Source organism: Rhincodon typus, chromosome 6 (genome assembly GCF_021869965.1).
Source record: "Rhincodon typus isolate 14 chromosome 6, sRhiTyp1.1, whole genome shotgun sequence".
Lineage (NCBI taxonomy): Eukaryota > Metazoa > Chordata > Chondrichthyes > Orectolobiformes > Rhincodontidae > Rhincodon > Rhincodon typus.
In genome coordinates, this window is record NC_063337.1 from 69,319,830 (window position 1) to 69,333,487 (window position 13,658).

Here is a 13,658-nt window from a genome sequence, read left to right on the forward strand (position 1 = left end):
GTCACCAGGACTGGCACTAGCTTTTTGTTTCAAATTTACTTAATTAACTGAATGTAAATTCTCAGATGTTGAAGTGGGAGTTGTACTCAAGTCTCTGGAGCAATCACACATGCCTTGGAATTAATACTGCATTAACATCAATGCAATTCTACTTTCCCTTTGTTCATTCATTGTCCTCCAGAGGCAATCTCTGCCACCATTTCTCAAGATCTAAAAGAATTTCATGCAGTCACTATTCCTGTATATTTCTCTTTCTCTTAAAAGGAATAGAGTCAAAGAGAGCGACAGCACAAAAAAAAGGTCCTTTGGCCCATCACATTTACACAATTCAAAAACAACAACCTCAATGTCCTATGACTCTCAGCTGCTGCAAAGAAACCAACACCCTTGTTTAGACTTCTGCTGTTAAAAACTTTTAATACTGAGAAAGAAATTCATGTCCATGTGCGGTTCACATGAAGTAGTGTTTCACTTTCCTCACTATTGCTCCTCCCAAGCAGATCACTTGACATATATGAAAAAGAGCCAGTAGAAACACTGTGTGCGCAGAACACAAGAGATATTTCATCCAGGGACCAGATACTCTAGAAATGTGGCAGTAAGCCAGCAGGAGCATGTCAGCATTATAGCATATGACATGGAAAAAAAGTTGCAGGACAGTTGCATCCTATGACCCACTGCACAGGTCTCGGGGGATTTCTGCTGATTTCTGGCAACCAGCAGACTTATTTATTCCTATTGCTAAGACAGCACTTAAAAGAAACACAGATAAAGAAGTAGCAATTGCAACAAACAAAATTCTGCTTAAATAAAATAAACAAAATAACAACTCAGGCAGAATCCATTAAAAAGCTTTGAAACCAGTCTCTCATTCTTGTGCATGCAGCTTATCATTAACATGTGGTCTAAAAGGACAAGAGTAATGCTGGGTGGTCTGCCCAAAGATCAGAATATTCAATAGAATACCATAAGACCCTCAGTCATGCAAGTTAAGTGCTCAATTAAACTTCTGCTATGAGCCACCTGGATCGTTTCAGCTTAGATCAGGAAATTGGGCCACCACTTATCTATCATTCATACAATTTACAGCACAGACAGCAACATATAACTTGAGTTACAACAGTAACTGCACAAAATCTACAGGAAAGATTGGATTCACAGCAATAGAGTTAAACATTGTTACTTTGTAATGTACTTCAAGAAATGCACAGCAGGAATGTACTGGTGAAACTCAGAGGCCTAATGAACATGATGCAAAATGAAACAGAATCATTAAGGATCTGTTGCAACTTCTAAAATTGAGTCAATAAAGAGACTAATGAAAAGCTTTGATAATAAACACAGTGCTACCAAGATTCATCCCTGCTGCTTTTTCATGAAAGATATGCCATGCACAAAAATATCAGGTAAGAGACTGAGCTGTAAAATCGTGAATTGGAGTCGCAGAACGATCAACAAGTCTCTGTAGCTCACACTCTAAAAATGATGTTCTACCCCAAGGTGATAGAAGGCATGCATATTTGTGTGCAACATGTATCCCTCCAAATGCAATCGGAATTCTAAGCAAGATCAAGCTATTTCCAGTTCATCAATGGAGACTCTGATCGCTGCAATGGCTCAGATATTTACAGGGCACTCTGAGGGGTAAACAGGAGGCCAAAAGACACCTGTTAAGCACAATGGGGTGACAGCCCTAACAGTAGAACCACATAATCATTTTTAAAATCTGTTTCTTGTTCAATTGCCAAACAAATTGATGGATATAAACTAAAACAAAGAACTGTAGATGCTGGAAATCTGAAACAAAAACAAAAAATTCCTTGAGAAGCTCAGTAGGTCTGGCTGGAGAAAACAGATCCAATATTTCAGGTCCAGAATGGTCAAATAGATGAATAGCCAAGAAGGAAATTAGCAGCAGACAAACACATTCAGGGATCCCTGGGGATGATCAACAGTAATCAGTGGAAGTAAGAGATGAGCCATCATGGTTTCAAGAAGAATGATGAAGTTGAACTGAGGCACTTGCTTGACAAATACTCTTAAGTTCAATTTAGGAGAAACTTGTTGCCCTGTGTGAGATGGTTTTTTGATTGCGATCATTAGTGAAATCAGCTGCTGCTTCTACCACCTAAGTTGATGTGTTACCATAGCTTAACTATATCCTTTGAGCACCTAGCCACACCATTCTTTTGCTGCTCATCATTGAAAATCATTGACTTTTGAAGAAACCAACAATACACAGTAGCTAATTTCTGTAAGACGCCACAATGACAGTTCACCTGCTGCACTCTGTGCCCTGCATCCTGGACTCTCCCAAGCCCATAACATTATCTGAATACATTCCAATTCAAAGGCCCCAGCATATGGATGACTCCCAATCTCAGCCTTGGAAGTTCTGTAACACAGGACATAGTTTTAGGGGCATCTCCCAGGCTGCAACTGCAGTTGGGATTAGGGAATACAACTTGCCACCCTGTCACTTATAATGCAATGTTAAGGTCATTGGGCCTGGGCTTGGCAAACATTTTTCTCCCATGTAGCACGAAGAGCAGCACAACCCCTTCACTACCATTGCATTCCATCAGATCATACCATGGAAAGTCTCAAGAAGCACACATGCTGACTCATGTACAGTGGGGAAGTAAGGCACAGCCTCTGAATCTCCTTCTGCGACTCAGTATTTAGACCAGCAGTGGCAACCTTGTGGCCATCTGCCTGCATTGCCTGAGGCACTCTGATCTCGTGTACTCTGGCTGGAGGAGTCTGAGGTAGTTATGACATTCTCAGGTTAGGATTTACACAATGAGCAGACACAAAAGAATAGGCAGTCTTGAAGTAGGCCCCATGAGGAAGTACGTACATTGCACTTAAGAGGTGCAAAATCTCTTGGTGCAGTTACACTAGGTCACAGACTGGGAGAGCAGTGCATTTTGGGTGCCAAAGCAGTGGCCACATGGGATGGCAGCTGCACCTTATACTACATTGAATTCCAACCATCAATAGACCACCTTAAAGGATCAGCAATTAAGAGGGAAATTCACTGTTCTTACAAGGTAGAGATTTATAACAAAAAGCAGTATGTGCTGGACAAAATCACCAGGTACAGCAATATCTGTGGACAGAGAAAGGATAAATTGTAGGGAGTCCTGTCATCTGTCCAAGAGGCTGTCTGACTTGGGTGATGCGACTGCTAAACATTAAAGAAAGGCCTAAATTGTTTGGTGGAAAGAATGTACAAGGTGGTCATACTTGGCAGCAGCATCTAGGTTGACAGTCAGTATATCATTAATTTCTAAAATCCCATGAAGATGTGAGAATGCCAGGATGTAAACAGTCACACTTTAAACTGCCTGTTTACTCCTAAATTAAGATTGTGTGTGGGTCTCAAAGATGGCTAATCAGCATTTCTACTTGGATACATTGCCTGTGTGAGTTACAATACCATGGATGTGGGCTTTGAGAGGGTAAAGTTTCTAATGATATCTCTGAAAGCTTACAGACACAAGCAGTCAACCAGTTATTTGGAGAAAGAGAAAGAGAGAAAGAGAGAGCAGCTAGACATCAAAATTCTCAATGTTTCACCATGCAGGAATGTGGGCAGGAGATCACATTTGCATTGAAAAGACCAAATCATGAGTATTTGAAAACAAGACTGCAAAGATTTTTTAGTTTGCACTGGAGGGAGAATTTCCACGGAAAACCATCACTAAAGATCATTCTAGGGTTAGATGTTATGAGGCTGAGAAAAGAAAGAAACAGAAGTGAAACCTTGGGAGGTAAAATCACTTTGGACTGCGTAAGGAAAAAATAGAATGATTAATTAAAGGACAACATGAAGTCTGTGAAGTGGGTTTATCGGTTCTGTTAAATATAAAAAGGAAAGTTATGTTCTGTAATTTTAAACATTGAGTTTCCGACATTAATTGTATTTAGTTAACAGTGATTTTAGACTGTAAGTAACAATTAAAGTCTTAAAGCATGAAATCTCATTGTGTCATCCTTTCAGCCATCAACTCTTTTTTAAAACCTAACAATCTCTACAGGGATGATGGCATGGTTTTCTGATCCCTTAGCCCTTCAGCTTTCTGCAAGCTGGATCAAGTTAGGGAGACTGGCCTGCAGCGAGATAAATATTGCAGTCGTAACAAGGGCTTCCATGGGTTCCTGCGAATCAAGGCTGACTGCCACAACCATCTCAGACATATAGCTAGAGAAGTGAGCAGCCTGCTTCCACCTTCTCCATGGCAGCAAAGGGAGTTTTACTTAGATCACCTTGGTGTTTAGAGAAGCCTCAAACTGTTTCACCTTACATGTGGTCTTGTATCTCATTTTTCCCTGTTAGTTTACTTTAGCACTGCATCAAGTGGTCTCCATGAATCCACATGTCAGTTTTCATACAGGATGCTCATCACAATCTCTTCTTGAATTCACTCTCCTCAATCTAATGAGTTTAATAACTTACGCAGTTGCGTTCATTTTCAATTAGACCATGTACGTCCAAACTGATGGTGTTGCCACACAGTACCCAGCTCTTGCTAATTTCTTTGTTGGTTACCATGTGAAGCATGTGTTCGATGGAATAATCACTAACCTCTTGTCCCTTGCACATTGCCAATATGTAGTGACATCAGTGATATTTTACTCCAAAGCCTCAAAGAGTTTCTTTTCTCAATGTAATAAACTCAAAATTGTGTACAAATTTACAATGAAAATGGAACAATCAAATGAGCTCCCTTTCCTTGACTTTCTTCGTTGCAATATCTGCCAATGGGTTCTCTATTGTTGCAAGTCTGTAATCCATGAGCTAGAAGATCATTCTTAATGACAGCCTATTGAAAGAGCCTTAGCTATCAGCTCACTGTGTAAATCTGATGCTGGGAGAGGGCATATCAAAACCACTGTCCATGATAATAGCTACCCTGATCAAGTTATCACTCACTGCATTTCACACAAACTTATGAAAGGGCCTATAACCATCACTTATGACTCTGAACAGTGCTCTGTTGTCTTCAGATTAAGGGGAAGGTGTCTTGAAAATTTGGACTAGAATTGAAGCTAGTTGTCTCACATTGCTCCTTTGCAGTAAACCCTCAAGTGGGTTTCTCTACTGATAGGATGACGTTTTGCCTTCCACACAAATGAGTTATGTGATATATGAGTTTGAGTGCTAAAGTGATGCTAGGCTTGCAGGCCATACATCCCAAAGATTGGCAAACCATATCCCCTTTAACTGTCCACAGGAGGCAGCATGCCAAGCATGTTAACCAGCTCTTGCTTAGAAAGATCAAAACACTGTATGCCACATTATATGTGATTCTGCTCTTGAAAGATGTTCACTAAAAAAGTCCTGATTGTACTTAGAATTATAACAGAAACAAATTTAAGTGTAAGGCATTACATTCCAAATGCAATTCGACTGATCAAACTACTCGACTAAGCAAGACACACTTTATTTTTACAATACAGTTAAAATACAGACAAAATTAAAAATACATTGCATTTGGTTAATTGTAACTGTATTGAAATGCTTAAAAAATTTAGATCAATATATAAACAACTACTAATTAACTGTTCCAATATAGTAACATGCAATAAACACAATCTTAGCAAAGGCAAATTCAGTAAAATAGATTGTTTCACATGTAATTCTAGCAGCAGGAGGAGAACCCCAGCTTTTAGCTGTAACAGAGAGTGGAATAAGAGCTCCCATAACTAGCATCAACACCCAACAGCTACTACTGAAAGCTAAAATTAAAAATCCTGGTTCTGTGGGAGTTTGACCCTACCCATTCAGGCTGCTTTTATTGGTTCAACTTTAAAAAAAACAAGTTTGGACCTGCCAAGTTGGCATTCCAATTCCCTTATTTGGAATTGCTTGTGAAACTTGTCCAATTTCAAATGGTTTTGCCATACATAGTTAACAATTGTCAAATTCCTTTGCATTCTACAAATCATTCTCCCTTTTATGGTCTTAACCATAACAGCCTCTTGATTCTTCTTCACTGTAGCTGGAATGTCATTATGTTCATTTTTTCTAATTGCAGCTGGAACTTGAGCATAGTAACCTATTTATCTTAGGAAACCACTTTCTACAAATTTGTCTGTCTAGCTTGCAGTTAACTCCTTCTAGTCCGCTGTAAAACCTCATATTGATTTCTATATCTTCAGCCTCATCTATTGCTCTTCCTAAGTAAGCCTTGGAGACGTTGCTTCTCCAAGAAATGGCAACTTTGTCTACTAATTTGAGTTCTGTTGCTAGTGTTGCATTCATAACCTCTCATTATATTTAAGTTCTATCTTTAAAAGCTGTAGGTATTAAGACAGGATGATCTGGCCTACAGATATTTAATTCCATACAAAGTGCTTTTTAATGTAACTTGCATTGCTTGATATATATTTTCACTTCTACTGCCTTCCTTCCACCAATCCTTGTCTGTTACTCCATACTAGTGCAGTGGTCTTTGTGAATGATTCTGACGCCTATAACTTTACTTTATCCCCACATGCTTGTATGTCTGAAAAATATCATTACTTTGATCAATATTTTGAAATCCCTCCAGAGTAACCGAAATTTTGTTGTCTGAATATATGCACCTTGTCCATCTAATATCCTTTAGGGAAGGAAACTGCCATCCTTACCTGGTCTGGCCTACATGTAACTGCAGACCCACAGCAATGTGGTTGAGTCTGGACTGCCCTCTGGGCAATTAGGGATGGACAATAAATGCTGCCTAGACATGAATGGATGAAAAAAAAAATCCACAAGACAATTATACGTGTCTACATCATTTGAAAATTCCCTACAATTCTGGCAGATCCAGGTGCACACAAGGAGCTTGTGGCCATGAGAAAGACAATTTCAGAATATTATCAAAGTAAATATTGAGAATAAAACTAGGATACACAGCAGAATTCTGTAAAAAGTAAATTTGGCACAATTATCAGAAAATTCTTCATCAGACATTCAGGACAGACTCTCAAAACTAACGGTAGAATCAATAATCCTTAACAGACAGTGAGATGCGTTCATATACAGTTCCGTATCTATCTTGTGACCTGTTCAAAGCATTCAACCAGATAGTGAGACATGACAAATCCTTATGTGTCTGCTGTTTGCCTTAAAACTGCCCTGCTATCAAAGAGGGTAAAAAAGGGTACAATGGAGAACAACTCCCTGCAATAATACTTTGGAGGCTTTTGGGTGGCTACCTTTTAGAGAAGCAAGCAGCACTATAATCTCATTTAGACGTCACAAACATTAAACACTGTCTCACATGTACCAAACCTCAAGTCATTTTCTGTATAAGGTTGTTTCACAATTATACCAACAACTTACTGCAGGCCTGGTGCAACAACAAACAGTATGCAAGTATAGCATCTTCTGGCGACTGTTTATATACTTTCTAAATGGATAGACATGGCTGTTACAAAAACCATCTGCAATGCTGGCACCAATGTATTTATCTCATTTGTCTTGAATTGTATCTGGCAATAATCATGAAGCAGAGTAACTTCCTCAGGTTGCACTCAACTCACATAAATTGGTTATTATTTTGGATGCTTAGAAAACACAAAATTTCATTTAAATGTTACTTATAACTGGCACCAGAAAATGCAAGAGCTAGATCAGCAAAGGGAAGTGCATCTTATCTGCAAAATTATGTCCCCTTCAAAGAGTGCACCTTGGAGATTCTGGACATCTTTTTCTGAATACTATCAGTTCCTCAGAAGGCAATGTGAGCTCACATCTAGCACTTCCTAATACCCTCAGTCAATACCCACAATAGAACAACATCGGAGGCCTCACTGATGTTAACTAGCATGGTGACAAAACGTCTGAATGAAAACAAGCAAGCTCAGCGAGCAAGTCAACAACCTCACCCACAACCCGAGCTACATATCTTTGTTAAAACCTTAAACCCTCAGCCAATACAAGCAATGATACATTCTTTCTTAGGAACTTCACTAATCGGCTATTGGAGGAAGACACCTCATAATTTACTGACCACAAGTGACAAGAAACGTGAATATATATAATTGGAAGAATGTGGCCTACATACCATGACATACAGCTCAACTCTCCTTCAACAGGTCAGTCCAAAGTTTTGCAACTCTGTATGGCCTTCTGACAAATTCAGTTTGGTGGCTGAGCCTCAGCAGTTCATGCATACGCTTCAGAGTATGTCAACCAGTTCAGGTGTTTATGGAAGAGATTACACCAAATTTCTGTGCAGATATAGGAAAGATATTATTAAGCTGGAGAAGGTTCAGAAGATATTTACCAGGATATTGCTGGGTATGGAAGGTTTGAGTTATAAAGAAAGGCTAGATAAGCTTGGACTTTTTTTCACTGGAGTGTCGGAGGTTGAGAGGTGACCTGATGGAAGTTTATAAAATAATGAGGGATATAGATACAGTTAATGGTCGTTGTCTTTTTCCTAGGATGGGGGACTTCAAGACTAGGAGGCACATTTTTAAGGTGAGAGGAGAGAGATTTAAAAAAGACATGAGGGGCAAACTTTTTTTTTTACACAGGAGGTGGTTCACGTGTGGAATGAATTTCCTGAGGAAGTGATGGATGTGGGTACAATTACAATGTTTAAAAGATATTTTGGTAAGTGCATGAATAAGAAAAATTTGGAGGGATATGAGCCTGGACCAAGCAATCTAGTTTAGTTTGGGTTATGTTTGGCATGGACTAGTTGGGCTGATGGGTCTGTTTCTGTGCTGTATGACTCTATGACTCTACATGCAGTGAAATTCCTCTTAATTAAATTTATAAAATGTGCAACAGCTTCCCTGACTGCAGCTCTAGAGGTCTGTAGTTCTAATGTATAGCAGGCTGTTTTGCTTGGATTCATAAAATCAGAATCCCATATTTAGATGCTTCTACACAGATCTTGGCCACACTATGAAACAGCCTTTCAGAAATTCTCTCATGATACCACACCACCCAGGTGGCCATCACATTAATATGCCTGCCAGCCACAACTGAGTTCTATCCACAAGTCAGCACTGAAGTTCAATCCCTGATGACAGACAATGATGTCGAAGCCATTCTGAACTTCCTCTTCCAAATAAGGAAGCTACTTAGGGGTAGCACAAAGTGAAGAAGATGATGACAAATACCACACAATCAATAAGAAGGCACTTGAGTGAAACACACTGAGCACATCTGACCCACACATTTCGCAGGATTAATGGGGCCTGTCCTAACTTGAAGGGAAGATATAGTCAGAATTAATTTTGGAGAGCTGTACATTCATATCATTGAGTACAGGCAAGACCTCCATGGTGTGCAAGCAAAGTTGAGGGCAATAGTGTGGCACTTGTTTTTCACAGGTTTACAACTACGTCCACTGTTGAATGCTGTTCCAGGATGGTGGAGTAACCTATTGGAATAAGCCAGCCTAAAGGATGGCCTCACCCTTTCTCCTCTTCCCAGAATTATGATAGGGCTCCCCCTTGTTCTTTTTATCCATCTTGCACATTCAATGGATCATCTTTCATAATTTCTATCATCTTGATGTTCCCAGTAAAGGCATCTTCTCATCCCCTCCACTTTAAGCATTCAGACAGGGCTATGTCCTTCACTCGTTGATTACCCTCAATGGTCATCTCTTCCCAGGCACCTTTCCTTGCAAGCACAGGAGGTACAAACAGACCAGCATAAGAAACAGAAGCAGAAGTAGGTCATTTGGACCTTCAAGCCTGGTCCGCCATTCAACAGAATTATAGCTAATCGGTTTGTGCTTCAAATTCCACATTCCCATCTGCCCCCGATAACCCTCCATTCCCTTGATAGACAAGTCTCTGTCCATCTCCACCTTAAAACTATTTAATGCCCTACAACCTCCACTTTTTGAAACAGAATTCCAAAATCACACAACAACCAGAAAAGGTTTCATTCAAATAGACCTTTTGATTATCTTCTGCACCTGCACACTAACTTTCTATGACTCATTCACGAGAACACTCAAATTTCTTTGCATCTGAGAATTCTGCAGCCATTCTCCATTTAAATAATATGTTCTTTTCCCTCCTGCCAAAATGAACAATTTCACATTTTCCCACATTATATTGCATTAACCAAATTTTTGCTCAGTCACTCACTCAACCTATCTGTATCTGTCTGCAACTTCCTGCAACTTTACTTTGTAACATACAATCACTACAGTTGGTAGGAAAATAACAAGGTCAGCCAGCTAGACATCATAGAGTACGAGTTTCCTGATTGGGGCTGTTCATCTGGCCGACAGATAAAAAGAGGAGCATCAGAGATTCTGACACTCAGAGCTGACTCTGAAGAGACAGTAATAGAGTCAAGGACTTTCTAGGAGTAAATAAAGGGTGATTTGGTGACAGAATACTGGTCTCTGTGGAGTTACTTCAGTGGTAACAAGAGTGGGATGTTCCTGAAGAACTTGATCGCAACAGTTGTCTTTGAGTTGGGGGTAAGCATTTCTTACATCATACCTTTGTTCGGGAAGCTTCAAAGACTGGGCCCAGTATGTAGAAAGAATGCGTTACTTTTACTGGGCAAACAATATTGTGGCAGATGAAAAGTGACGAGTAATTCTCCTGACAGCCTGTGAGCTGCAGATTTTTCCGTTATTAGGAGCCCAACTTTCCTTGAGGCACCAGATTCCAAAACCTTTTAAGCATTGACAGACATAGTTAGGAAATATTATGACTCCAAACCTCCTGTAATTCTGAGACACTATCATTTTTACTCGGCAATTCGAGAATGAGAATCCATATCGGGAGTTTTGACTAAGTTAAGAAGACTGACAGAAGCTTGTGACTTTGGTTTAACCCTTACTGAGATGCTTAGAGGGGGTTTGGTATGTGTGATCAATGGTGTAACTATGCAAAAGCACCTACTAGCTGAGGCCCAACTGGACGTGAAACAGGCATTGCAAAATGTGGCACATGGAACATATGAGTTGCAGATTATTCCAATGGAAGTAGACACCCTCACCAGTTCAACTAAGCCTAAGGAACACCACTTGAGTGCAGACAATTGCATAGCCTCACTCAGGACATATCCTGATCAGAGGGACTATAGTAAAACCCTTAAACAATGCCAAGACTTAGCCAAGCGGTTCAAATTTTCAGAACTACATACCAACAAAATACCAATGTCACTGTACTGACAGAGTTGTTTATTTAGCAAATACAGCATGATTGAGAATGATTTGAGAAATTAAAGTTCGAACTTTGAATCATTGGATTTCAGTTTTACTTATATTGGTAATGCAAGCTAATTGGTGATATCAGCAGTCCTGTGTAAGGCATGCTTAAAGTAGCTGATTGATTATAGCCAGTGCTCCAATACAATGCACGTTGGCCTGAGAGAAGATACTGATATTGGAGCCCCTAACTTGCCAGTGGATTTACACAGACAATCACTGGTAATAGTTCTCAAGATATTTGAAAGGTCTGCTGTACACTTTCTACAGTGATTGTAATGAGGTCAGCCAAATGGATCTCTCGGAATATGAGTTCCGTGATTGGGGCTGTTCAGGGAGCCCTGGCAGACATAAAAGGAAGAGCGCCATAGGTTCTGGCACTCAGAGCCGACTCTGTATAAATAAAGGCTGACTTGGTGATGGGATACCTGCCTCTGTGGAGTTATTTCACCTACTTTAGTGTTGCCTGAAAACTTAGTTACAATGTCTTAACTTCCCTCAATACCTGCTATTTTATCTGCTTTCTACCTGCTATTTTATCTGCTCTCTCCTCACAATTAAAGGCACCAAACCCACCTTCCAGGTGCTGCAGTGATTTTACTTCTTTCAATGTAATCTACCGTGTTGGTTGCCGACAATGTAATTGATTCTCTATCAAGGAGACCAGACACAGATAGAGCAAGCATTTTGTGGCACACCTCCATTCTGTCCATCAACATGACCCTGAGCTTCCTGCAGTCTATCATTCTGACTCTCCAATTTCCACTTAGGCTGACCACTTTGTAGTCAGCCTCCTGCAGTGTTCTAATTAAGCTCAATGTAACAAAAATAAAGGAATGTGAATGTTGGAAATCTGAAGCAAAAACAGTAATAGCTGAAGAAACTCAGCAGATCTAACAGCAGCTGTGGAGAAAAACAGAGTCACTGTTTTGCATCCAGTGACTTTTCTTCAGAATTGATTGTAGTGAGAAACAGAGAAGTACATATGCTGAAGATGAGTGGGGTGGAGAGAAGTATACGATTGGTGGCGATAGAGCTCAGAGAGATAGAACAGCCATTGGACAGCAAAAGGGATGAATAATAGTGAGCTGTGGAGAAAGAAAAGCTGTTAATGGGGACCATTAGTGGGTGAAAATGGCTGGCTGTGGCTAAAACAGCCTATACAATGACAAGACCTGTTGTGTGGAAGAAGGTGCTCAGGCTTTAAAACTCTGTATTGAATCCTGAAGTCTGCAGGATCCCCAAGCAGAAAATGAGATGTTATTCTTCCAGCTTGCACTGAGATTCACCACAGCACTGCAGCAGGGCCAAAACTGAAATGGTAGCCAGAGAACACGGTGCTGTGTTGAGTGGCAGGCAACTGGAAACTCCATAAAAACCAAAAGAACTGCAGATGCTATAAATCAGGAACAAAAACAAAGTTGCTGGGAAAGCTCAGCAGGTCTGGCAACAACTTCTGTTCTTTGGAAGGGTCACCAGACTCAAAACGTTACCTCAATTTTTTCCTTCACAGATGCTACCAGACCTGCTGAACTGGAAACTCCAGGTCACTTTTGCAGATAGAATGTAGGTGTTCTACAATGTGGTCACCCAGTTGGCATTTTGTCTCCCCAGGGTAGAGGAGACAATATTGTGAATAGTGAATACAGAAGACTAAATTGAGTGAAGTGCAGGTAAATTGCTGCTTCATCTGGAAGGTGTGTCTGGGACCATGGATAACAAGGAGGGAGGAGGTAAATAGGCAGGTGTTACACCTTCTGCAACAGCAAAATGTAAGCCTGAGGAATGGTACCTCATCTTCTGATTAGGCACTCTATGGCTTTTCGAACTCAGACCATTATCTCTGCCTCCATTCTGTTTCCTTCTGATTTGCAAGTTTTTGGTTTCTTTGTTTTTGCTTTTGGAAGACAATTGTTGATCTTTCTGCCATTCACACCTCCTCTAGGCACATTTTTTTTGTTTCCTATCCTGTTACCACTCCTATTGGTCCTACACCACCAATGTTCTATCATTTATTCTCTCCTGTCTTGCACCCTACGAACCTTTCCTTTTGTTTTATTCCCATCCTCCTTACAACCCTCCCTTACTTACTTAAAACCTATATTTCTAATGGTACGCAGTCATTATGAAAGATCTTCAGTCTGTATCATTAACTTTGCTTCCATCTCCGCAAATGTTGTTTAAACTATTGAGAAATCTTTGGTGTTGTTTCAGATCACAGCATTGATGGTGATTTGCTCTTGATTAAAACTCAATATTTGCAATTACCTTATCATTGAATAAAAATAATTTTTATTTATAAGCCACATCTTTCCAACTTTGTGGTCATCAGTTTGCAGAGTCCAAAACCAGAATAACAAATGAAGGAGATAACAAGGTGTAGAGCTGGATTAACACAGCAGGCCAAGCAGCATCAGAGGAGCAGGAAGGCTGACATTTCGGGCCTAGACCCTTCTTCAGACCCTT